The 25,427-nt window shown below is 39.5% G+C and overlaps 1 long non-coding RNA gene across 1 annotated transcript in view; it reads left to right on the top strand.

The window, feature by feature from the left end:
• The window catches only part of LOC119500878, a 28,914-nt gene extending 7,039 nt beyond the window's left edge, over nucleotides 1-21,875 (top strand). The window contains exons 3-4 of the long non-coding RNA XR_005209704.1: nucleotides 13,726-13,731; nucleotides 21,864-21,875. This is a non-coding gene — a long non-coding RNA (uncharacterized LOC119500878). The remainder of the gene's footprint in view (nucleotides 1-13,725; nucleotides 13,732-21,863) is intronic.
• Nucleotides 21,876-25,427: the final 3,552 nt, after the last annotated feature.

Raw genomic sequence — 25,427 nt, 5'->3', positions numbered from 1 at the left:
CAAAAGTAACGCAAAAGGGATACCCCGTGCGTCGGTCTCCAATGCCAAGGGGCAGTAACCAAGCGGTGGTATTTGACGAGTTGGGAGTGAGAATGAGTTGTCGGAACAGACCAAGCATTATGTATTTCCGCCCCTGTAGTTGTATGTGGACTGAAAACGCATTTGCATTTACACTTGTTCAATTTGGTCACAATGCATCGCTGACCACCTTTGGAGGTGGTTTGGCCGACCTGTACTTTCATGTGGTCAAGCACTATCCGATTGCAATCCGATCACCCAATACGCTTTTTAATTCCAGGTGTAAAAGGGGTCCCAGATTCACAAAAATGGAGCTTGAGGTGTGTTATTTTTTCATCAGGGCAACATATTGGTGTCCAAGTGTAACACAGAGCAATGTGGAGCCTGAGAGAAAACACAGAGCAGATTCTCTCTGATATATGACACATGGGCTGTAACTAGTCTTTACAATCATGTTAAAATAGTTTCCCTCATCTACTGAAGTTGCTTTTTAGAGCCTGAATAACAATAGTGGAAGCAAACAGTTTAAACAAACACGATACATGTTGATGTCTGTTATAACTGTTATTCAGAAGAAATATAGTCTTTATGAATTTTGTTCATCCCCTTTCTTTTGACATCCTCTTGCTCTCTTATCTCCAAGAATCTCCTCGCTCAGCAGAAACCCAATCCACATTTAATTTACCCCGAGTATTAGGGAGTGATTGTTTGTACCCTTGCGTGCAGGATGCTCTGTGGGTTTCTCAGAGGCAGACTGTGAGAGCGGTAACAGATGCCAAGTTCAAATCTCGGCAAGCAGAAAGTCATAAATTACCGTCCATGCGATGCTGAAGCGGCTCCATGCCGATTTTCATTCCGATACATTGTGGTTTTATTGCTTATCTATTCCTTGCCCGTGGCAAACATTTTCCCAATAATATTTACACCAGTCATGCTCTGGCGTGTGAGTCTTTTTCCTCTGTCCTTCTTGTAAACGCTGTGTTTGGGCTAGGGGCGACACTGATGATGAACTGGAGGATGTTCTGGTCACTTCCCAGGAGTGCGGCTCCCATGCACCTTTTCACAAGGTATACATCTTCACATCCTGTAGACCCTCACATGGAGACTGGTACCAAAATTAGAGGAGAGTGGCTGACAATTGGGTAGACCTCAGGTAAACTGCCCAAATAGAAAGTCATTATTCGTTTTCTTTGTAAGGTTCAACAAAAGGGGAAATGTGTGTAACCATATAATTACAGTGTTGATGGTAACTGAGTTACACATTACAATCAGTAACAGCAGTTGTGGTGAATCTAAGCACATCGTTTTCTCATTGCACATCTGTCTGAAGTTCAGGGGGAAAATGTAAGCTGCATAGCTGGCATTGCTGGAAATATAGAGTAATGTTGTTGTACTGTACATCAATGGGTGTTCACCACCCTGACAGGCAAATACAAAGTTCTACTTTGCAGACATACAGTCCAAAAGTCAACTACATTGAGGAATTGTTTTTACAGGCCATTTTCTTTTCATCTGGGGAAAGTTTGTTTAGGCACCAGTGTCTCAATTAGGTACTATGTTTTGATAAGGTGTGGCTCCAGTAATGTCCTTACTTCAACCTTATCCTCTTTCAAATGATTACATGTTTCCAGCATAGAATAAAGCACTAGTGCACCTACCTCCTACTCTAAACCGACTATCTTGCCTTCAGGAACGTAACCCGCCTTTCTGTGTTGTACCTTGGCTGCCAGGTCCTCCTTTTAAGACTCCAATGCAATAGCTTTTGAGGCCTTACCTTCTCACACCCCTGAAAAGAAAAACGTGCTTTGATGTTGGCTTAATTACCAACCTAAATATGTCGCTGAAAAGAGAGTGTGGCATAACAGAGAGGGAGGGCATTGGGGAAGTGGAGTCTACATGAACGGCGCACACTTGGCCGAGTCCACAAAGAGCACGACAGGATCAATGGAGCTGCCTGTTGGGTGGAGGTAACATAATCTGGAGGGTTCTTTTAAAAGATCGGCCCAAGCCCTTATGATTGACTGTGCACTAACCTCGGGAGAAATGCTAGGGATTTGGCCAGTCAAAACATCGCTCTGTGATTATAGAAAGAAGGGACGGAGAGGGGAGAAAATGAGGGAGGATATATATTGTGCAGTATAGCGTGAGTAATAGATGGCTTACCCCGGACAGAGAGCCCCACTTAAACACAAAAGTGATGTCCTTTGAGACTTAAAACCAATAATGTCTCTGCTTTTCTTTATTGTTAAAAAGACAGCAGGTTAATGTCGGTGTAGAGTGAGGCATTTTATGCATAAAGATGAAAAATCACTTAAAGTAAACAATATTCAACAAGTTTTTCATACTTTTTGCTAAATCTGATTGTTTAAAATGCCCAAATGTGAATTTATCACATGTTAAATAGTGTCTCACGTGTGATAAATTCACATTTTTTTTTTTTTTTAAAAGGGCTATCCCTTAAAATCTTGGTCAGCTGTTGGACAATACATGATGTCCTAAGCATGCTTTCCTGGGGAGTGTTTCTCCCAGTGAACCGTTTCCATTCCTGTCAAACTTGGAAAGCTTGTCCGGTTTGAAGCCAGACTGACAACAGGCTTCGAAAAATAAAGAATCCATCACTTTCTTCACAAGTGTCCAAGTAGTTATGAGACAGTGCTTCACATGAGACTACAGGGGTAAGAAAACACTGATGTTGGGGATTTATATATAGGGATTGCCAAGCCGTATGTCAAACCCTAGTATGTTTTTAGCTATGAGATACTAGTTGTTAAGCACATTAGCTCAGCCAACTGCAAAACTTGTTCCATCCATGGAAAAAAACAATTTTTCCCAAACATGGACTGTAATTCAGCTTGTGATAGGGAAGCCCTCCCAGAAAGTGATCCTAGGCATTGTGAAGCCAAACATGCTGAGCCCAAAATGGTCTTGAGGTGAGATTTTATTTGTTTTCAACATGTTTCTGATTATTTTTATTTCAGGCTGGTACACATCCTAAACTGGACAGCAATGGACAGATGAGGCTTTGGTTAACAGTTCAAAAAACTCACGCTTGATATCCAGTACAATTCTAATTCTATTAGGACCTTGAAGGCCAAGTTAGCTTTTCCATTGTGGCTTAAAAGAAACACGCGGAAGACTGCAGCTAGTGGCATAGTACAACAAGCAACGCTCAGAGCAGGTGACGTAGTATATCGAGCGACTGTTAATGAAAGTTACATGGTATAATGACATTATTTGAAGTGACGTGGTATAATAATGATTATAACAAGCGAGAAAGTCTGCTGATGGTGGATGGTGTAAACAAACACAGGACTTTCAACCAGGAGGCCGGTGTTTGTGTTTCAAAGTGTTGTTGAGTTATTTTGAAGTGACGTTTGTGACTTCAATTCCGTACTTATGTTACGTTGTTTACAGACGTATCTTACTTAGCCTACGTGCTTTATTTAAGCCCAACTATGATGTTTTTCCTAAACCTAACTAAGTGGTTTTGTTACCTAAACCTAACCACGGCCGCTACCGTAGTTTTGAAGCCTAAACATAACTGTGACCGTTTCACTGTAACAACGTAGCGTTAAATGACACGTGAAAAGTCGTTTCACAACGTTAACCCTGTAGCGTGAAATGATACACGAAAAGCCTAAAATGCGTTATCATGACACGCAGAATATCCTTAAAAAGTCTTGCTATTTATCAGGGGTGTATTGGCAAGAATCTGACGATACGACACGTATCATGATACAGGGGTTACGATTCAATATATTGCGATACTGTAAGCAAGGCGAAATTTTTTTTAGGAAAACTGTTGAAGGAAGAATACACTGCATAAATCTGATTAAGAGTAAACTATTAAATAAAAATCTATAGTGTTTTTGAGAATCAATACCTTATCGCAAAACATTATATTGCGATATTAAATATTTTCTTTATTGTCTTACACCCGTGCTATTTATACGCCTTCCCATAAGATCAGGTTGAATTAATACAATATGTTAGTTAGTCAGTCAGGGGTTTGGGTATTTTTTAAAGAGAGCTGGGCTAGCTGTTTCAGCCCTGCTTACAGGCTTTATGCTAATCTAACCAATTGCCACCTCCCGCCCAACTCCAGCTCCGTACTCACCACAGTGACATGAGTGATATCCTCATCTCACTCTCAAAAAGGCCGCAAATAAGGACATTTTCTCCCAAAAAATGACTACTCCTTTACGTCTGCACTAACTGACAACAAAAAATTATGGCAAAGTAAAAGAAAAAAAAAATGCATTTCTTGTCCAACATGAGTTCGCAGGACTCGGAGGAGAGGAGTATCCCCTAGTGATTTATGACCTGAATACATTTGTTCCTTTCATCAGAGGGTCACATATAACCTGTACACAAGTATTTAATGTTCTCTGACCAGCTTGAATATTTCATTTGACTTTGTATTCATGATGGATGATAATGTGTGCCCCTCCAGGGACTACCCTCCTCTGACAGTCCAACCACACAGCCGTTATATTCAACTGTCTCTGGGTGAAATCCTTGTCTACGCGCTCTCTCTTAAAATCCCTTTCCAGACACTTTATTAATGACACTATTAAAATGATAGATGGTCTACTTATAAAAACGTCACATTCCTACTCAGTCAACCCCCGTCCTGTTTTGTAGCCGTTTATTCCCTCTGTAATATCTGTATCATCAAACTAGCTTTAAGACATGAGTGATGTAGAGTATACAGCACAGCTGGCTTTGGATCAACACCTTGTCAAAGGTTTATCTGGTTTTACGGTTTGAATGTCTTAATTGCAGGTGGATGAAGTCTGTGCTGTTGAGCTGGACTTCAGGATTATGTCTTTTTCTTTATTGCTTGACATATGATGTCTGTCATGTTCTGTAATCTGTAGGCGTAAATAACCAGACGAAGTGAGTGTTGAGAGAGTGTATTGTGTGTATAAATCATGTTCATACGTTTTGGAGCCTTTAAGCAAGGCTTTGCGTGCGCTATGTAAATGCATTATACAGTGTTAAAGGAAGTTTAAAGCACCTTTACATGTGGTGTTAACATGCAATCTGTATCTGTCTGTATTTAAAATCCAAGGTTCATTTATTGTCAATCTACAACACAGTGTTGCACAACAAAATTAAAAAAAAGTTTTAGTCCCTTGCTACACAAGAAAAAACAAAACTATTTTTTATTTTATGTTGGATTACGGAAGACAAGTTGAGGAGTCTTACAGTCTGAGGAGAGAAGCTGCTCTGTAGTCTGATGGTACGACAGCGGATACTTCTGTATCGCTTGCCAGACAGCAGCAGGGTGAACAGGCCGTGGCTGGTTTGGGTGTTGTCTTTTAGTATCCTTTGGACTCTGCGCAGGCACCTCACCACACCGATATCACTGATGCTCGGTAGATGGGCCGTGCACATCCCATGCCAGTTTGTAATGTTTCCAGTCAGGCTGCTTTCTATTGCTATTCTGTAAAAGATTGCTTTGACAAAATCTGTTAAATGGCTTTGTCTTCAGCTCGGATGGAATAAGCTTTCTTATTTAAGATCTGGGACCCTTTCTTAGACTGTATGGGTCCTGACAAGGCCCAAAAAATGATTTCAACACTCTGGGATCTAGCCTGAAAAAATTATCTGTAGGAACCACTGCAGTCGATGTATTTCATTAACAAAATATATATGCCCTGTATGTGTTTAGAGTAGGGCTGTCAAAGTTAACGTGATGATAATGCCTTAACGCAAATTTGTTTTAACGCCACTGGTTTCTTTAACGCAAATTGTGTTTTTTTCCTCCTAGTGGGCTCAGTTTTAAAGCCAAAAGAAACTGGTATCATTATGAAACTAGAAAAAACCTAAGGAATCCATTGGTACCAACCATGTCATATTAGCTTGTTGGGAAGGAGGCTCAATAATGCTCCAAACTTATGCTAAATGTTGGCAAGGAAAAACTGGCATTACCAATTTAAAAGGGGTCCCTTGACCTCTGACCTCCAGATATGTGGATGAAAATGGGTTCTATGGGTACCCACGAGTCTCCCCTTTACCAACAGGCCCACTTTATGATAATCACATGTAGTTTGGGGCAAGTCATAGTCAAGTCAGCACACTGACACACTGACAGCTGTTGTTGCCTGTTGGGCTGCAGTTTGCCATGTTATGATTTGAGCATATTTTTTATGCTAAATGCAGTACCTGTGAGGGTTTCTGGACAATATTTGTCATTTTTTTGTGTTGTTAATTGATTTCCAATAATAAATATACATACATTTGCATAAAGCAGCATATTTGCCCACTCCCATGTTGATAAGAGTATTAAATACTTGAGGAATCTCCCTTTAAGGTACATTTTGAACAGATAAAAAAAAATGTTTCAATTAATTTGTTATAAATTGCGATTAACTATGGACAATCATTCAATTAATCACGACTAAATATTTTAATCGATTGACAGCCCTAGTTTAGAGATAAGATAATTTTCCATTTTTAGTTTTATTTTATTCTAATATGTTTTAATGTATTCACTAAAATCTCCAAATGTCATTAAAATATTGTTTTTACAGTTACCATCAGAGAAAATATACATTTTTATGACTCATTCTCAATGAAGTCAATAATTAACACGTTCTAAAAATACTAAATGTGATGTGACAGTGAACGTCCATATGCAGTGACAGTACACACAATCTGTAATGAATGCTATTAACGTCAATAATAATCTCCTCACACTGAAGTTCATCATCATTACTCTCTGTCACGCTCGTCTTTTGCTGCCTTGTCACACTCAGCAGATAGAATACAACTCATGACATTTTCCCCCACTGCATATTTCATGTAATGAGAAGGAGAGACTCTGATCTGGGTGTCGTCTGTGTAAACAAACTGTGCCTGGGAGTAGCTTGTTAGCCAACATCACTCCCCAGTGCTGCTGATGTAAGCAGAGCTATTTTCCAATTTTTCCAGGCTCCCTGCTCGCATCTGTTTAGCCTTCAACGTGACCACATGACAGAGAGTCAATATTATTCAATATTCTTTAAAATGACTATAATTTCATGATAATATGCAACAGTCTTGATTTTGGCTTGGGAATTTTCCTTGTCCTTGAAGCTTTAAATCACGTGGGAATCAATAACCTTGTCCCACCGTATTCACCATTCATGATCTACAATAAACTGATTTGTTTAGCTGCACTTTCCCAGTTATTTAGCTTTATGCTCTACTTAGAAATGGTTTTATAAGTGGCTTAGGTGAAAGCATCCTTTCCAAGAGTGTTAAATGATTTACTAATCACTCCTTGCTCAATCAAATGTCTGTACACACCCATGGGTGGATAGATATGGTGACAGATTTAAGATCTGAGCAAGGACACCTTGACTGATGCAACCAGTCAACACATTAAATGAGAAGACAAAATGTGACCTATCACAACTGGTACGTTGTGTGCAAAGCATCAGGGTGCGGAGGATGTTTCTGATACAAATATGAAAGCTTTATGGAATGTGTAGGAAAGTGCTGGTTGAAAGGTTCAAGATATGGCACTGTTAAGTTTAATGTGGGGGAGCACGGGGCGTATGGGTTGGGAGAATTTAGGGAGTTGGTGAAGGGGGAGGGGAGCAGGAAATGTTGTGGGTGGTGGAACAGGAGGAGTAGGGAAACAAATGCAGGTTTGGAAAACGTCCGGGGAGTAGAGGATGTGCCAGAGGCCAGGGCAACCTCTTCCCTGTCTGTATGCACTATTTATCATTTGTGAGGATGTGTACATTGACCTGTGTTGGGCAGCATCCTTCTCAGTAATGAGTTGAAGTCATGTGATTACCTTTGTTGGCTGAGTGTCAGGGGGGTGCCGACCATCATCTTTTGTAAGTAATACTAATCTACCATGATAAGTACATCATACAACCCCAATTCAAAACACCCGAACTATCCCTTTAAGGTTAGCATTATTGTCCCTTGGCATATGTTAAAAAAAGGTTACATCTGACTTAATTAATCACTGATTTAAGTGACCCAAATCAAACACTCCCACAATGTTGCGTGACCAACAGGTGCATTCTGGATCTGGCTAACATGCTAAATGCTAAAATGCTCGTGGTAGATCCTCCAGCGGTGACTTCTGCGTTCACTCAGCGAACTTCTTCCCTCAGTAACGTGCGTGAGGCCTTTAATCAACATGTTATAGCTTGTTTGTTTAATACATACAAAAACCTAAGTGTGAAAATGTCACGTTGTCCAAGCCAGGGGTTGTCAAACTTTTTGGGGTCAGGGACCCCCTGACAGAGTGCTACAGACCCCTGTGGGTCCCCGGACCCCACTTTGAGAATCACTGGTCTAATCCAGGAGACTTCGGACCGAGCCAGGCTAACTGTTTCCCCCCCATTTCCTGTCTTTGTGCTAAGCTAAGCCAACCGTCTCCTGGCTCTAGCTACATATTACTGTACAGACATGAAAGTAGAATCAATCTCATCTAACTATTGGCAATAAGCAACATTTAAAATGCTGAGATATTCTTTTGAAAAATCTTTGATACACCACATCATCAATGCCATAGTTATCATAGCCCCTCTTCTGCCTTCTTATAACAACAACTTTCTTGTCTGATTTGACTGCTCTATTTCACTACTATCCTCCTTTCTCTTTGTTTCGTCTTCTGAAAACCCATCTTTCATCCTCCGTTTGTTTTCCCAATTTTTCTCTCAGCGTTCCCACCTCACTTTCCCTTTCTTGTTCAGTTCCAATTCATTAAACATTTTTGGCTCTGTAGGAACTTACTTTTCCATTACTGTACCATTAATCACATCAGTCGTTCTTTCTCCCCACCGGTATGTGGACACCCCCGCCCCCTCCCCTCCCAATATAATTAGTCTTGTTTGACAGTTGTTATCTTGGAAAACGGCAGTAACGGCAAGTGCCGCACAGAAAAAAAAAAAAAGCACATGAAAGGGAGAGGAAAATTGAACGACTACCATCTGAACGCACACGGTGAATTACACCGACCCGTGACCCGTCACAGGATGGGTGCAAAATCAGTGAAAGTTTTGAGCCCTTGTAAAAACAGGGCAGAGCGGATGAGGGAGCAGCTCAGCAGTTGGTCCGATTTTGCAATGCTTTGGATCCGCTGGTGTAGTGGACACTTAAAACAAATGAAACGCCGGTGAGTCATCCTGGCCCGTGGATAGTTAATGGTGCAAGGAACACTGGCCATCCCAAACTGTTCTTTTGAGTGAGCGCATGTGTGCATACATATGTTTGAGTGTGTTTGTCTGTGATTGTAAGCCAAGTGTTGTGACATTGAAATTAAATACCTGTGAGACTAAATGATTCATTTTGCCTGAGACCCTGCTGAGTTATCCCACTTTAGCTCTGGACCCTGGCTTAGGAAAGCACTCGTGTGGTGCTATATGGAATCCCAGAAAAACCAGAGTGATAATTCCAAAGACTATATATACCGTAAGAAGTGGACTTAGTCACCGTAACTTCACCCATTGGTTTGTGGACTGCTATTTTGAAGCCTTGAGTTCGGCATTTTGGACGTTGCCATCTTGTTTTTTTACAATCAGTAGTGACACAAGAGGATGGAGCTAAGTACAACTGAACACTGGATAAGGGATTTTTAGGCAACCAAAAAGGTTATAATTACGGCTGTCAAAGTTAACATGATAATAACGCTTGAATGCAAATTAATTTTAACGCCACTAATTTCTTAAACGCATTAACAAAACTTACGATTTTCAGGTTGTAACGGGCTCTGTTTTAAAGAATGAAGATACTGATATCATATGAAACTAAAGAAATCTAAGGAATTCATTGGTACCAACCATATCATACTAGCTTGTTGCAAAATTGGCCAAATAACGCTCCAAACTTGCGCTAAATTGTGGCGAGGAAAAACTGGCATTGCCATTTTCAAAAGGGTCCCTTGACCTCTGACCTCAAGATATGTGAATGAAAATGGGTTCTATGGGTACCCACGAGTCTCCCCTTTACAGACATGCCCACTTTATGATAATCACATGCAGTTTGGGGCAAGTCATAGTCAAGTCAGCACACTGACACACTGACAGCTGTTGTTACCTGTTGGGCTGCAGTTTGCCATGTTATGATTTGAGCATATTTTTTATGCTATCGATTGACAGCCCTAGTTATAGTTAACTGTCATGAAATGAAAACACACTGTGAAAGGGTTCTTAGACGAAACGCGGACAACTCCCAGACCGGACAACACCATGGCAGCAACTTTTCAATCAAGTATCCCCTGCTTTATGGTGTATTTGACTCTAAATGGGACCATAATTTACCAAATGAGCATAATGCTGTACTGAAGAAGACTTGAAACTAGAGATTGAGTTTGCAATGTTTACTGAGGTAATAAATCAAGTGAGAAGTAGGGTCATTTTCTCATAGACTTCTATACAATCAGACTTCTTTTTGCTACCAGAGGAGTTGCCCCTGGCTGGGTACTATAAACAATGTAAGTTTAAGGCACTTCTGCATTGGCTTCACTTCTCAGACCCACTGGCTGCCGCCTTGGTAATACACAAGAAAGCTTTTCAATAACCTGAATTGACTTGATGTAAAAAAAAAAAAAAAGTCCAACCTCTGTGGTGCACTGGGTTCAACAAGGACGACCAGTTATTTGCAGAAATGCTTTGACCGTGGTCGATGTGGAATGCGGCAGCACTGTTCAGACTGGAGGCGGACCATATGCTATGCTGTGCGTCAGTGTAGGCTAGCATGTCACATTTATAATGCAAACACTTCCTCGGGCGCGCATGTAAAATGCATGGTGATAGGAACACCGAGCAAAGACCATAGGACACATTGTTTTGTTGAGGTGCTGTTAAGGCCACTAAAGGCCAAGCATCTTTAATTGAGGAACAGTTACACAATAATTGGCTCTTCTTGGGTGTCTGACCTTTGCGTAAGCGGCTGATGAGTTGCAGTTTCAAATAACAATCCTCTACCCTGAAGTCACCAACAGACAATTGCTGTTCACGATGTGATCCTTCCCAATAAAAGTCTTGAACTTCTACGCTTTTGTTTATTCATCCATATGTATCATAAAAGTTACTTGTAATTCCAGTTTTGGCTTTTAAATTCATGGCATGTGTGGACACCATACTTGGAATGCAAAACCATACAACTATTTTTTACTATCTTGTTTTTCAGAAGCACATTCTGCTTGGCTTAGACATCAACAGCCATGTATAGGAACATGAGCAAACCTCCACTGAAGGGTAGCCATATAGTTAATGTGCAGAATAGAAGGACTGACTTGTTATGTGCTGGGTAAAACCTGAGCCAGACGGGTGCGGTGTTTCCATAATACTGCCGCAATTTCACTGAGACTGAAGGCGACTGCGTAGCAGGGCCACCCATGTTGTGCCGTGCCGAGGCTTGTGCAGTACAGTAAACATGGCAGGGGCCTTTTGGACGGGCTTTTCAAGCCCCTGGCCAAGCTGTCTGTAGTGGATGCCAACCAGAACTGACTGAAAAAAAGAGGCAGAGTGTCCTATAAGTTAGCCTTGCCAGTGTAGTCCAAGGGCTTGCCCAAGTGGATGAAATATTCACAGCACTGCCAATGGAGATGAAAGTAACTGCAGACGCGTCATTAATTTGTCATGTTGTCCAGAGGAAACCTTTTTGTTCTAAATCATGGGTTTGCCTACGAGATTCCAAAATGTGATCGGGATGGATTTCCCCAATAAAGAAAAAATACGAAGGAAAGTGCAGCTCCAATTCTCTTAAGAATAATAATAATGATGAAATACACAGGCCATTCTCACTAAATACAGAACTAAGTGAATCATAGAAGTCTGATAAAATCCTTTCAGCCCAATCATAACCAGACCTTGTATTTTGCAACAGCTGAAAACAGAGGCAGAAATGTTCCCCTTGAACATGAAACTAAAGATTAGCAATTGTAGTCAAAGAAGAAAATTTACCTGCAGTAAATTTGGATAAAGATGGACACATTGATTATAAAGGCCTACGAACCCATGAGCTCCAGAGCTCCCATTGGCTCATCGTTCCCGTTGTCACTGCCACCCAGTCAGCGTGGGAACCCACACAAGCTCCAAACTCATGTAATTTCCTGTCTTTTGTAAACACTCCACTGGGAGCTAGATATTACACTGCGCAAATGTATTGGTCACTGCTCTCGTCAGAATCTGTGTGTGAGTGAAGGAAGCGGCAACAAATCATTATGGAGCTCCATTAAAGAAAAAAAAAAAAACTGTGATAGCAGGTAGGCTATCTTTTCTCATTTCTGTATGGTGTATGAATTGTAGGTTTGTGCCAGGTGCTCCCAGGTCCTCCAAACACACATTTGAGGTCTGTGTGTCGTATGTGACATGTACAGTATAGCATGCATCATGTAAATAATGTAGTGTGGCTTGTATAACATACTTATATGATAAATAGGGCTGTCAAAGTTAATTCAATAACGCGAAAAAACACAAATTTGTTTTAACGACAGTCAGTCTATCAGTTTTAAAGTAAGAGTGAAGATACCGGTATCATATGAAACTAGAAAATCTAAAAATTCATCGATACAGACCATGTCATAGTAGCTTGTCAGGAAGAAGGCTAACACTAGGAAGTTACGCTAAGTTTTGGCAAGGAAAAACTGTCATAGCCATTTCCAAAGGGGTCCTTTGACCTCTGACCTCAGGATATTTGAATTAAAATGGGTTATATGGGTACCCACGAGTCTCCCCTTTACAAACATGCCTGTTTTTGATTCTGTCTTTTACACACACTCCTCATGATACACTCAAACATACACTCCTGATATTACTGATGTACATGTTTTATTTATGTTTATGTCAATCCGTAGTTTGGCCAAGTAAAACCCTTCAAGGATTTGTTTGCGTGAGCTACCTCTTTTTTTGCAACTAGGAGCCAACTTGTAACCAATAGGGGGCTCGTCTGGGATCCAACCAGGTTTATTAATTTTTCCTTGAGTAAGTTTATGGACCTTGAAGGGTATTTCCTGGACTAGTTAGTGTTGGTTTTGTTGCCTGTTAGTCCACACCCTGTTTAAATTTTTGAGATGATTGTGTGAGTGATATAAATTGCCATTTTGTAAAAAAATAAATAAAAGTCAAATGGGTCCTTATATTTTCTGAATTATGACACCTTATGGAGCAGAGTTGGCCTTGTACTTAAATATTTCCATGCCTTTAATGCTGTAAATGGTTCCTTTCCCACTCTTGTATTGCCCTTAAAACTGAGCCTACACACCCTCTGGAAAGTGCTGGTTCTGGGCTGGGTCCAACAGCAGAGGCCCCCTGGACAACAAGCCTTAACCCCCTCGTGTACCCCCTCTGAAAGGCAGTAGCATTTTCTTCAGGCAACCAAGGGAAACCATACCTTCAGTATTCTAAATATAGCTATCATTGTCACTATAATAAAATAAAAGCACTGTCTTTGTCATTTTACAGCAGCTATTGTTTCCATATCCAGATTGTGAACCATCAAGATTCTGGAAAAAAAGGGAAAACAATGGTGTTCTGGTCTTAAACCAAACAAATTACAGCAAATGTAATTAAATTGTCATTCAAATTCATAACCGAGAACATTAGCTAGCTTACTCATTTCTCAGTGATGCTAATTATATTGGAGGAGGGGATTTTTTGCACATTTACCATCCATTGTGATGAATAAAAAGATCCTGTAAGTCATTATAATGAAAAAATGTCTCCATATAACTTAGTATCTCAAAATAAAAAGATAGTAGTTCAGAGTAATTTTGTAGTTATTTTGACATACTATGTGATTATTTTTAGAAAATTTTCTCATTAAGTTGCGATAGTAAGTAATTATTTTGAGACACTAAGTCATTATTTTCAGACACTAAGTCATTATTTTGACATACTGTGTCATTATTTTGACAAAGAAGTCATTATGTTGTGATACTAAGTCAATATTTTGACATACTAAGTCATTATTTTCAGATATTAAGTCATTATTATGAGAAGGTCTCTCACTATTTTGACATACTAAGTCATTATTTTGACATGCAAAGTAATTATTTTGAAATACTAGGTCATTATTTTGACGAATTAAGTCATTATGTTGCGATACTAAGTCAATATTTTGACATACTACGAGACACTTAGTCATAATTTTTAGATATTAAGTCATTATTTTGAGAAAGTTTCTCATTATTTTAACATACTAAGTCATTATTTTGACATACTATGTCATTATTTTGACAAACTATGTCATTAGGTTGCAATATTAGGTCAGTATTTTGACAAAGTAGGTCATATTTTTTGAGGTACTAAGTCATTATTTTGAGAAAGTTTCGAATTATGTTGTGATACCAAGTCATTGTTTTGAGATACTAAGTCCTTATTTTGAGAAAGCTTTTCATTATTTTGAGTTACTAAGCCATTATTTTGATATAATGAGTCATTATTTTCTGATACTAAGTCATCATTTTGACACACTTCGTCATTAGTTTGAGATACTAAGACATTCTGAGAAACTAAGTCATTGTTTTGCGATACTAAGTCATTATTTTATGATAATAAGTCATCATTATGAGATACCAAATCATTATTCTTGAGAAGGTTTCTCATTATTTTGTGATATAAGTCATTATTTTGAGAATGTTTCTCATTATTTTGCGATACTAAATAATAATTTTGAAAGAGTAAGTCATTATTTCGAGAAACTTTGTCATCATAATGACTAACAGGATCTTTTTTTTTCATCACAGCTAAGTTTTCATCTTATTTTGTTTCCTTTATACTGGGAGAAATGAGTTTCCATAACGATCACAACAAGTCCAGTGGGAAATTTTATGACACGGATATTAATTTATTCGCTTCCATGAAGGAAAAAGGAACAACCCTCATCTTAAAATAGCGCGAGTCAGATATGTCATGTAAACATGTTCTAGTAGAAAACCCAAAATATGAAGTATGAGTAGTATATGTATATAGTATAAGTATGAACCTGAAAATGAGCATGTTATGTCCCCTTTAATTTTGGTGACATGAATACCTATTTCAAACTCATCTGTGGACACATTTTCACATGATTAAATCGTAAGAATTGCTTCAAAAAGGAAAAGCACTGTCTATTTAAACCAAGTCAAGTGTACTGTGGTTGAACTCTAAAGTGCATTCCACAAACTTAATAAGCACGATTTTGTGACAACCAGTGGTGACATGACTCCTTAATTAAATAGTCTGAATAGATGTCATGGAGATCTTTTGCGTTATTGTTGCATGTCAAAAACCCATAACAGCTCTCTGCAGCTTTATATTGCTTTATTGCTTTTGACACTATTCTTTTCCCACCTGTTTTAATTATAAAACCGAGTCACGCAGAACATACAACAGTCCAGAAACAAGAGTAGCCTTCTCATTATTAACTGCAATGTGTGTTTTTCACAGCCATCGGTTTTCCTCCACAACTCATTTCCTCACAATAGCTTTTATTGTGGGCAAATTTATTGAATTGGAATTGTCGACCAGAAATACAATGAGGGCAGGGCTTAGTCATAGGGATTAAGCCTCCCCACATTGTGACCTCAAGGTCATGTGCTTTAAGTCGCTGACCCAACAGCGGAAATTTACAGTGCCTCATTCCTGTAGAAGAAGAGACATTATGCGTTGACTTTTTCCAAAAGGTTGGTGATTGGCCTGGCAAGATCGGATAAGCTTTTGCTCGGATCAGGTTTCATTTTAAGGAAGATAGACAATAAATGACTGACAGTTCTTTCCTTCATATACATGTCAACCAAAACTTTTGAACACTAGGAATGGGCGATACCAAACTTTTAAAATTTGATACGATACTGATACTTTTTGTTACAATTTTAATGATACCAATACTGATAATTTCTTAAATGGGATTTTTCAAAATAATGGTCATTTTTAGAAAAACAAAAAAGATCATTACACTAAAAGGTAAGTCACATGACACATACCGGCCATTAATAACAAATTTATTACAAAAGCAAATATAAGTACAGTTCAATAAAAATGTTTGTGTAAAAAAGTGTAAAAAGTAGTCCAGTATTTTACAGAAATACTATGATTATATAATAAGCCTCCTTATAACTTTCAGGGTGTTTTGCTTTTAAATGTTTGAAGAAGGACTCATGTTGCTGTGTGTGGCACTTTATTGTTACAAATAAGGCATCTTACTGTATTTTTATCTTTTGGCACAAACTTTATACAAAAGTAGTGAAAACTTTTGGAAGTGATGCAGCCACCCATATTTTTATATAATTTTATCATCAATATTGTTTTTTAAAGTAATCGATACCAAATGAGTAGCTTGTGAGTATCGAAGTACTGATATTTGTTTCTGACAGGAAAGGGCCATGCAGTTACAGAAGATGTGCTTTGCTCTGATGAGATTTAAGAACTGGTGAGTCACATCATCGTCTAAATCGATTGGCACTGGGTTTGTTGGTTCGTCCAGCTCTTGGCTGCAGGACTCAGTTCATTCTCAGTGTATATTACACTGTGTCATAGAAACATAGAATTAGCCAAATGAAATACAAAAAAAGTACAGTTCATGACACAAGAGATGCTGATGCAACACCTTCATTCCTGTTTCAGATTCATTCAGGCTTGAATTACAGCTAGATTTTTCCATCAGATAACATGACACTCACCTCATAATGCATGTCTGTTGCTCTTGTCAACCGTATACATAGCTTGGCTCGGAAACTTGTGTATGTGATGCACCTGTAATAGCAGTTGCATGGTTGACTTATTGTGTAAAAAAGGTTCGCATCACTCATCCACAGATATGTCTTGTGGTTGGGTCTCCAGTAAAGTTTTTTTCAAGCTAGGTACATTTCTACTTGTTATGTTTTTGTCTGAAATGGCACTTTGTAAAGTAGTTTTTTCCGCTGCTTGTACTTCAAACATTGAAGTCCAAACATCAGCCGTAATCCTCAAGCATCAGGGTGGAGCAGATTGTCTGGGTGCAAATCATGCAAGTATAGCGCTGTCAGAATGGTACAGACAGCATTCATCACATTCCTCAACAGATGCCACAGACGTAAGACCAGCACGCCTTAAACGCAGCAGAGCTGAACCCGGCGCGGCCAAACCAATGAAATCAGAGCTGACTGGGGCACTGACAGAGAATGCTTTGAGGTGAAAAATACTGTTAAATGAACAGAATTCTTACCATTTCCTCGTCTGCTGCTTGCACCACCCAAAATGTATAAACAGACCTGATGAATATCTGTGTTGATAGATGCAATAGCACACATGTCAACAGCAAATTAAAGTGCACATGGCAGGATGGAATGTACTCACGTTAAAGTTTCCTATTCTGTAGAAGTTCCAGGTTGGTATTACAGGATGAAGGGTTTCATTCCAGAATGAGAGGTATATACTGTACTGTATATACTGCCTGTAGCATTTTAGCAACTGATGGATACAGCATGTACAGTATGGTACTTGAGAATAACGAGTTATACTTTAATGATTAAAGGGGCTGTATGTAGGAATCAGAAATTGCTTCTTGTCAACGACAGTCGGCGTCCTGTAGCGAGCATCAGTCAAAACAATGAGGCGACACGAACGAGACTGAACGTGATTGTAACATTAGCCAACTAAACCACAATATCACTATATATTTCACATGCTTGACAGTAATGTTGGCTTACCTGTCCAATAGGAATTTTGCCAGCTTGGGGTCTGTTTTGATACCCAAAATCAAACGAAGGTCCCTCCATGAATCAAAGTCGATAAATTGTCGTCAGTCATATTACTGTTTTGCAAGATGGGCTTCCCTGCTAGATATAATGCAGTTTTTTTTGTGCTTCCGTGAAGTTTGTGTTGGAGTCTGAGTTGTGGTGGGGGCTGGACGTTTGTTGGCGTTAGCAGACTCCATTTCTAACTGAACGTTAGCTATGGTTGCACACTGTTGGCACTCGCTAGCAAGGATGACGTCACAACTGTTGCAGCGCTACCGCAGCGTCATCTAGGAGCTATGGTCAAAAAAGTACCAGAGTTTCGCCTCTTTGCTTCTATACTCTTTGTCTCGTGTGCGAATAGAGCTGTAGTCAAGAACTTTATGTGGCTGTGAATGCCTTTTTCAGTGAGTAGGCAGTGTTGTTATTCCATAATTGTGTTACTTTTGAAACAGTTTAGATGTATAAGCATACACAGCCATAAATGTCTAAAGAGAACAGGATACAGCGTTGGAGGCGGGGCCTCGTTTATTCCTATGAAAGTTGCTCAGTGGTGCATTCAGCTGTACAACTTTTAGGACCTTATAATTTTAATAAGGGCTATTTATGTGTCCGTTCTGGGAAGTTGATTTACCTAAAAACAAAAAAAATGATTCGCCAAGTTACAGACGTCTCTTTCCCAATGTAAGTCTATGGGAAAAGTCTTTTTGGGTAAATGGCATCAAATGACGGACACGGAAGTTGTAATTCCACCATTTAGCCACTACGGAAATTCCTGTGGGCTTGTACACAGTCTGGCCGTTGAAGTGTAGTAGGTTGATAATAGGTGGATCATGTCAATGCTGAGTTTTTTAAGTCCATAATTCATGGCTACTGTTGACAATGTTTCAAGTTTAAAAGTAAGCTATGACACTGGGAACTACCCCAAAGTACTGACAAAAATCCAAAGTTCTGCTGCTTTCCAAATCATAGTTTGCCAGTACAGGACATTCCTAAGAATTTTAAATAGATATCTAACCCTAGCACTGTGAAAACATGGAATGGATTTTCTGCCATCGTGGATAGGGATCAGACATGTGGTTTGTAAAAGAAAACAACACAGAGAATGTTGTATGTGCAGTAAGTCCAACTCTAAGATATGTTCTTGAGGAACCGAACTGAAAATCTTCAAAAGTGGCTACTTATGCGTCTTTTTCACATTTCATTTTTGACATTTTGTCCCGCTTTTCCTGTTCCTGTCTGCCACTGGGGCAAAACACCAGCAGGAGAGGGATTGTGTTTGATTGTGGTGGACCAAAACCCAGACTACTGACCAATACGTGTTTTGAATAAAGACTCAAAGGATCAGATTTAAAATGATGGAGTGGAGAATGGAAGTAGGCAGAGCCCTGTGGGTTGGCAGCCATGAAGAGTTGTGAAAGATTGTAACCAGAGGACAGCACACTGGATGGCATCTGTGGTCAGCAAGGCATTGACTTTATTTCCTTGGATCAAAGGTAGCCAGTTCTCTAAGTCTGTTTAGAGTATGTCGGCTAAAGTTTGAATTTGGCAAGTTTTACCTGGAACAATAATACATTTTTTCTTCTTCTTCTCTCAGTGTGTGGACATTTCTGAACGACAGAAAATACATATGAAGCCAGTTTTTGTTATGTGTACCCTTGTCGGTCACAAGTATGTAATTTTGAACAGATGAAGACAAGACAGAATATACAATATAGAAACAGCCTAATGTGAGTGTTTTTGTAAGACTTTTTATCCCTAAATATGTAGTCTATAATCAGTGTGCACCATATGGCCCGCCTTGAAGTGGACATGAAGCAGTTAACCAAGTTAAGCTGACTTACTAAATGGATTTCCACTCTAATCAACGATTCTAATGTACAACAAACATGTAAGCATTTAAATTAAAAAAGAAGCGCCGCCACGTTGCAGTACTCTAGCCTGTCACATCACTAGAATGATCGGCTCGGCTGAGTTACACAGATACAACGGTAGAGACCGTACAAGATGGAGACTTAGGAGACACAGGACAAAAGAAAACAAAAGGGGGGACAGTATTGTATTGTTCCTGGATGTAAAGATGATTTTTGCAACATTAAAATCAAGGACAAAACAGTCCATTTCATAAACTGTTGCTGAATCGGAGATCAGAAACGTTAATGCAGCGCTGGCTAGTGGCACTGAAAGAGCCCTCCAACAGGCACAGCTGGGGCTGTCTGTCTCCCCATCTCCCGTCCTCTAAACTAGGGCTGTCAATCGCTTAAAATATTTAATCATGAATAATCGCACGATTGTCCATAGTTAATTGTGATTAATCAATCAATCGCTAATCAGTCACACATTTTTTATCCGTTCAAAATGTACCTTAAAGGGAGATTAGTAATATTTTAATACTCTTATCAACATGGGAGTGGGCAGATATGCTTGCTTTATGCAAATATATGTATATATTTATAATTAGAAATCAATTGACAACTCAAAACAACAACAAATATAGTCCAGAAACCCTCACAGGTACATAAAAATATGCTCATATCATAACATTGCAAACTCATGCCATTAGGAGCACCGGAGGACACAGAGGCACATGATTTATTTAAGAATTACCTGTCTCATGCACTACTGCCAGGATAAAGTGACCGTTTTATAAAAATAACTTTCTTTTCTACCCACTGCAGCTTTTAGCTTTTTTTTTTAATTGAGATTTTCACAATTTGGTGGGTAGCTTAGCTCAGTTAACCTGACTCCAGTTCACATTGGCTTCCCAAACTCTTAATACTAGTTTTTTTTTTTCCCCAGCTTGCGTGGCTGCCCATGGCTCACTTGTGTATTTTAAGTATATCCTGCTCATGACACTAGAGAGCGAGCCAGCTTTGCCCGGGCTTTTTGACAACACCTGGCTCGTATTTAACTGGCCTATAAATAGATTCGCCTCCAAATGCAAACCACCTGGATGGGGTCAAACCACTGTCACACGCATCCATTTCAGTGATTGCTAGAAAGGACAATGTGAGATGTGACAATTATGGCATGTGCGTTACATAGTTGACATGTATCCACCGGAGCCTCAGCCACACTTGATGACTGTTAGAGCCATATGGTCTGTGAACACTGGGCACACACATGCAGGCTTTTTGATGTCTACTCCTACCCGCTCACTAAGGGAAGCGGGAAGCGAGGTTAAAAAAGAAAAAAAAAACTGCATTTACTCTGAGTGAATTTTAATCGTCTTGTAATGGTTTTACTGCTTAGTCCTGTGTAACTGATGAGTTTGGGTGGCCTCACTTACACATGAAATGTCTGTGTTTGGTTTTCACTAATTGCTTTCGCATGACTTGGTCACAGGTGTCAGGCAGAGACTTTTGGTAAATGTTTGGCATGGTTGAGTAAAGTGAAGTTTCAGGGCCTATACCTGGAGTGGCTGAGGCTTTAAATAGCAGCGGGGCGTTACCCATTTCCTCCGCCGGCTCACTTGATGCAAACACACACAAACTGATGAATTACAAGTTGACTGGAAATTATGAAGGCTTAGAGAAAATAAGAGCAATTTTGCAGTAATTGCCATCAAGCTGTTAGGTCTTCCAGTGCAAAGGCTCTTGCGTGTTGGGGAGTGCGAGTGTGGTGGGAGGCAGGTATTTTTAGAATCAAACTCCTCTGTTCCAGTGGCATGGCACTCAAGCACAACATACCTTCTGTGTTGTGCTTTCCTCCTTAAGACAAGTACTTTCCCTTCTATGTTGTGTGTGTGTGTTGGGCACGCTGCCAAGGCTTTGGCTTCACAAAGGGTCACTGAGCGAGAGCTTTTAATAGAACTGCCTTTTGCTGACTCAAAAAAATCAGAGTCCACTGTCTATGGTATTAGGTGGCACTTGTATTCCTCCGTTTGATTTAAGCAAGGATTTATGTAACAAGTTACACAAGATGAACTTGTGTCAAGCAACAACTGAACTTCGTTTTCCATGGATACCACCAAACTTTAAGGTTAGGTCTTAAAGAAAAACATTTGCATAAGCAAACATGCACACAGTCCATAAATAGGTCCAATCTAGAACAGCAGAGCTCTCTGTATCAGATGTGCCATTGTCATGACAACCAGGGGATGATAGAAGCTGTCAGACTACAGATTAACTCCCAATCCCACTGAAAGCAATCATGTCACTACACTACTTACTCTTACTTGAGGTTCACAGAGGAGCTGACACACACACACACATGAACAAACCTGACACACAGGTGTTCAAGATTAAACACGTGATAATATATGGGTCAGTATGGAGGAATCAGACAGCAGACACAAATGGCATGACAAACACACCACATATAGAAAAACATACATAAAACACACTCTCTCTCATAATCCTGCCCACATCAAACAAGGCAGTTTCAGCGTGTCACTTATGAATCATTAGCACTGTACTGTAAATACTTTCTTTGATTTCCACTCCCTCTTCTCACACACCCTCTCTTTCTCTCTTTTTTTCTTTTTAGAAGATTTAGCACTTCTTGAACTGTGGAAAGTGGTTAAATTTCTTGTCAGATATAAATTATCATGCTCTAAGAAAAGACTATTTTTACTTCCGCAGAACTGTACCTTTTGGTTTAGTCTTGAAGTGTAGCACAGAGAAAACAGGCGTGAAAACATAATAGCTTAGAAATTGATATTGACTATGTTGAGTTTGAATTTAAACTAGAAAAATAAACTCCAGGGATGACGTATTTTTGTCGGCCAACCAGGAAGTTAGAATCGCCCCGGTTCCCTGGACAAAAAGCCAATGGGATCCATAGACTTTCATGCATGGTTTCAGATTTTTTTTAATTTTCAGGCAGGTTTTGTGGATTTTGAGCTACTCATGGTTAAACGTTGTGCCAGGGGCATGTGTAATGGTGATACTTGTTACCCGGAGAGGTTGAAAGGAGACAAACATTTCTAAAATGTTACGTTTTTACGTAAAAATTTATGGGGCTAACATTAGCAGTGTACAGCACATCATTAACGTTAGCACCTCTATGCTACGCTAGCTACTACTGAATGTATACACATACTGCTTTTGCTTTTTAATGATTGCAACAGTGAATAAAAACATACCCTATCTATATCTTTTAAACTTGTTTTCGCAGCTGAGACAGTTTGCCATCCTGGATATATCCTTGTAGACCCTTCTGTGAACAACAAAGGGGCGGGGCTTAATGACGGGTCAAGATGGTGTTGAAGATAACAAAACCTGGGATATTCATCTCGTATCGTGCCTAACTTTAGTAAATCATAATATATCAGCTGTGGGATTAAACTTCAGATGCTGCGGTTCAAAATGAGACCAAACCTTCCTATAGATCATTTTTTCAGCCACGACAACGGCCAAAATGTGGCCTGCAACAGACTGGGTAAGGCTTGTTTTCAGCCTAGCGGATTGCCGAAAATGCCTTTTGTTACTGAAGCAGTTGTTGATCACTTGCGGCCCCTACCGGCTGGTTAAGAGGAGCGAGGAGACAGTGATGTTTTAAAACAGTCAATTCATATATTTTTTTCTAAAACTGTGAATCACTGCATGGACAGACAGATGCGCACACACACAACCGAACGCATGATCTCCCCACAGGCTTATGCCTGGCATAGATGATGACTTTAGGAGCCATATTCTTTATTTTTCTTTATTCTCTTCATACACCAAGGGTAATTCATTCCCAATGTCATTGTGAGTCCCATCGGCCCAACAATCATACAAGAATTAATGTATCTCCACCACCTTGCTTGACCATCTACAGCCATAATGAGTATACTACTTGGAAAACGTTTGGGGCAGCTTCAACCCATCTGTCAGGCAGTCACATGGAAGCATGCTCTGACAGATATCCGTATGTGTGCATTATACAAGTACTTACAAGTGTATTTGAGCATTACAAGTGTGTGTCTGTCCATGTACACAGACACACATGTGCTCTCTCTGGAAAGAACTAGAACATTGTCCTACTTGCAGTCTGATTGGTCCAAACAAGTGACTACTGAAGTGTTTTAGTTTTAGTGTGATCAAAGTGATTGGTTTTGTTGGAGAACCACCCAGGTGACAGGTTGTCAGACATGTGCATTTTACTCAAATCGGTTTGATGACGTGGAAGTAAAACTATCAAACCATTCAGAGAACAATCTGTACGTCAGCAGCGGCACAGTGGTTGATAGCATCAATCAGCAGAAAGAATCAACATGCTAAATGAGAGAGATGGAAGGGATTATTACTGGGTGTGGGAGTTTCAGCCGTGGGGCTTAAAAAACACCAAGCAGTTCTAGGAATACATAATGAAACTCACCCCTCTTGAAACTCTTCTTTCTACGATGCCAGAGGGCAGACCTAATAGGACTTGTACTGTCTCCAGCTGTTGCAATTAGAATGGTAGGATGTAACTCGATAACCTCTGCATAACACATCTTTCATTACTGTGATTAACGTGATGATTTGAAGAGATTGCAGCAGACATGCTCTGGCTTCCTCTGAATTGTTTATGAAAAGTGCTCCAATAACACATGTTTATAATATTGACTTTCAGCTTTATTTGTGTGTTTACATCCACATCCAATGAACCATGTAAGCGATGTAGTCCTTTTTTATACATTACCCACAGGGCTCCAAACTAAGGCTGTATTCGAAACCACCTACGACATACTACTGACCAACGCAGTATGCAGTATACTGCCCCATAAGTGTGCATATGTGCAGTCAGCTTATATGTAAAGCTGAAAGAAATAGTCAATTCATAGAACAGGGGAATGACAGAAAATTTATCAGCAGTAATTTTGATAAATGATTAATCAGTCGCTGCCAAAATATCAAATATTTGCTGTTTCCAGCTTCTCCATTGTGAGGAAGCAATGGACAAGCAATTTGAAGATGTTACCGTGGGCTTTGTGAAATTGTACCATATGTGTATATTAGGGCCGTCAAAGTTAATGCGATAATAACGCATTAACGCAAACTAGTTTTAACGCCACTAATTTCTTTAATGCATTAACGCAATCGATCTTTCGGAGGTGGTAGCGGGCTCAATTTTAAAGTATCATCAAATATATGTCAGATATATGAATATATCTCATACTAGCTTGTTGTGAAAGAGCCTAAATAACGCTCCAAACTTGTGCTAAATTTTGGGCGAGGAAAAACTATCATGGCCATTTTCAAAGTGGTCCCTTGACCTCTGACCTCAAGATATGTGAATGAAAATGGTTTTATGGTTACCCACGAGTTTTTCCTTTACAGATATGCCAGCTTTATGATAATCACATGCAGTTTGGGGCAAGTCATAGTCAAGTCAGAACACTGACACACTGACAGCTGTTGTTGCCTGTTGGGCTGCAGTTTGCCATGTTATGATTTGAGCATATGTTTTATGCTAAATGCAGTACCTGTGAGGGTTTCTGGACAATATTTGTCATTGTTATGTGTTGTTAATTGATTTCGAATAATAAATATATACAAACATGTGCATAAAGCAGCATATTTGCCCTCTCCCGTGTTGATAAGAGTATTAACTAATTGACAACTCTCCCTTTAAGGTACATTTTGAACAGATAAAAAATGTGCGATCAATCGCAATTAACTAGGGACAAGCATGTGATTAATCGTGATTAAATATTTGAATCGATTGACAGCCCTAGTGTATATGTGAACTATTATACATTATACACTTATATCCTTATCTTTGACTGAATATCTTCTGTTTGAGTGTAAGCAAAAAAGCAGACTTTTTCACTCCAGCTGAATTAAGCTCT

Source organism: Sebastes umbrosus, chromosome 13 (genome assembly GCF_015220745.1).
Source record: "Sebastes umbrosus isolate fSebUmb1 chromosome 13, fSebUmb1.pri, whole genome shotgun sequence".
Taxonomy (NCBI): domain Eukaryota; kingdom Metazoa; phylum Chordata; class Actinopteri; order Perciformes; family Sebastidae; genus Sebastes; species Sebastes umbrosus.
The sequence above is the reverse complement of the archived record's forward strand: the minus strand, read 5'-3'. Positions and strand labels throughout refer to the sequence as shown.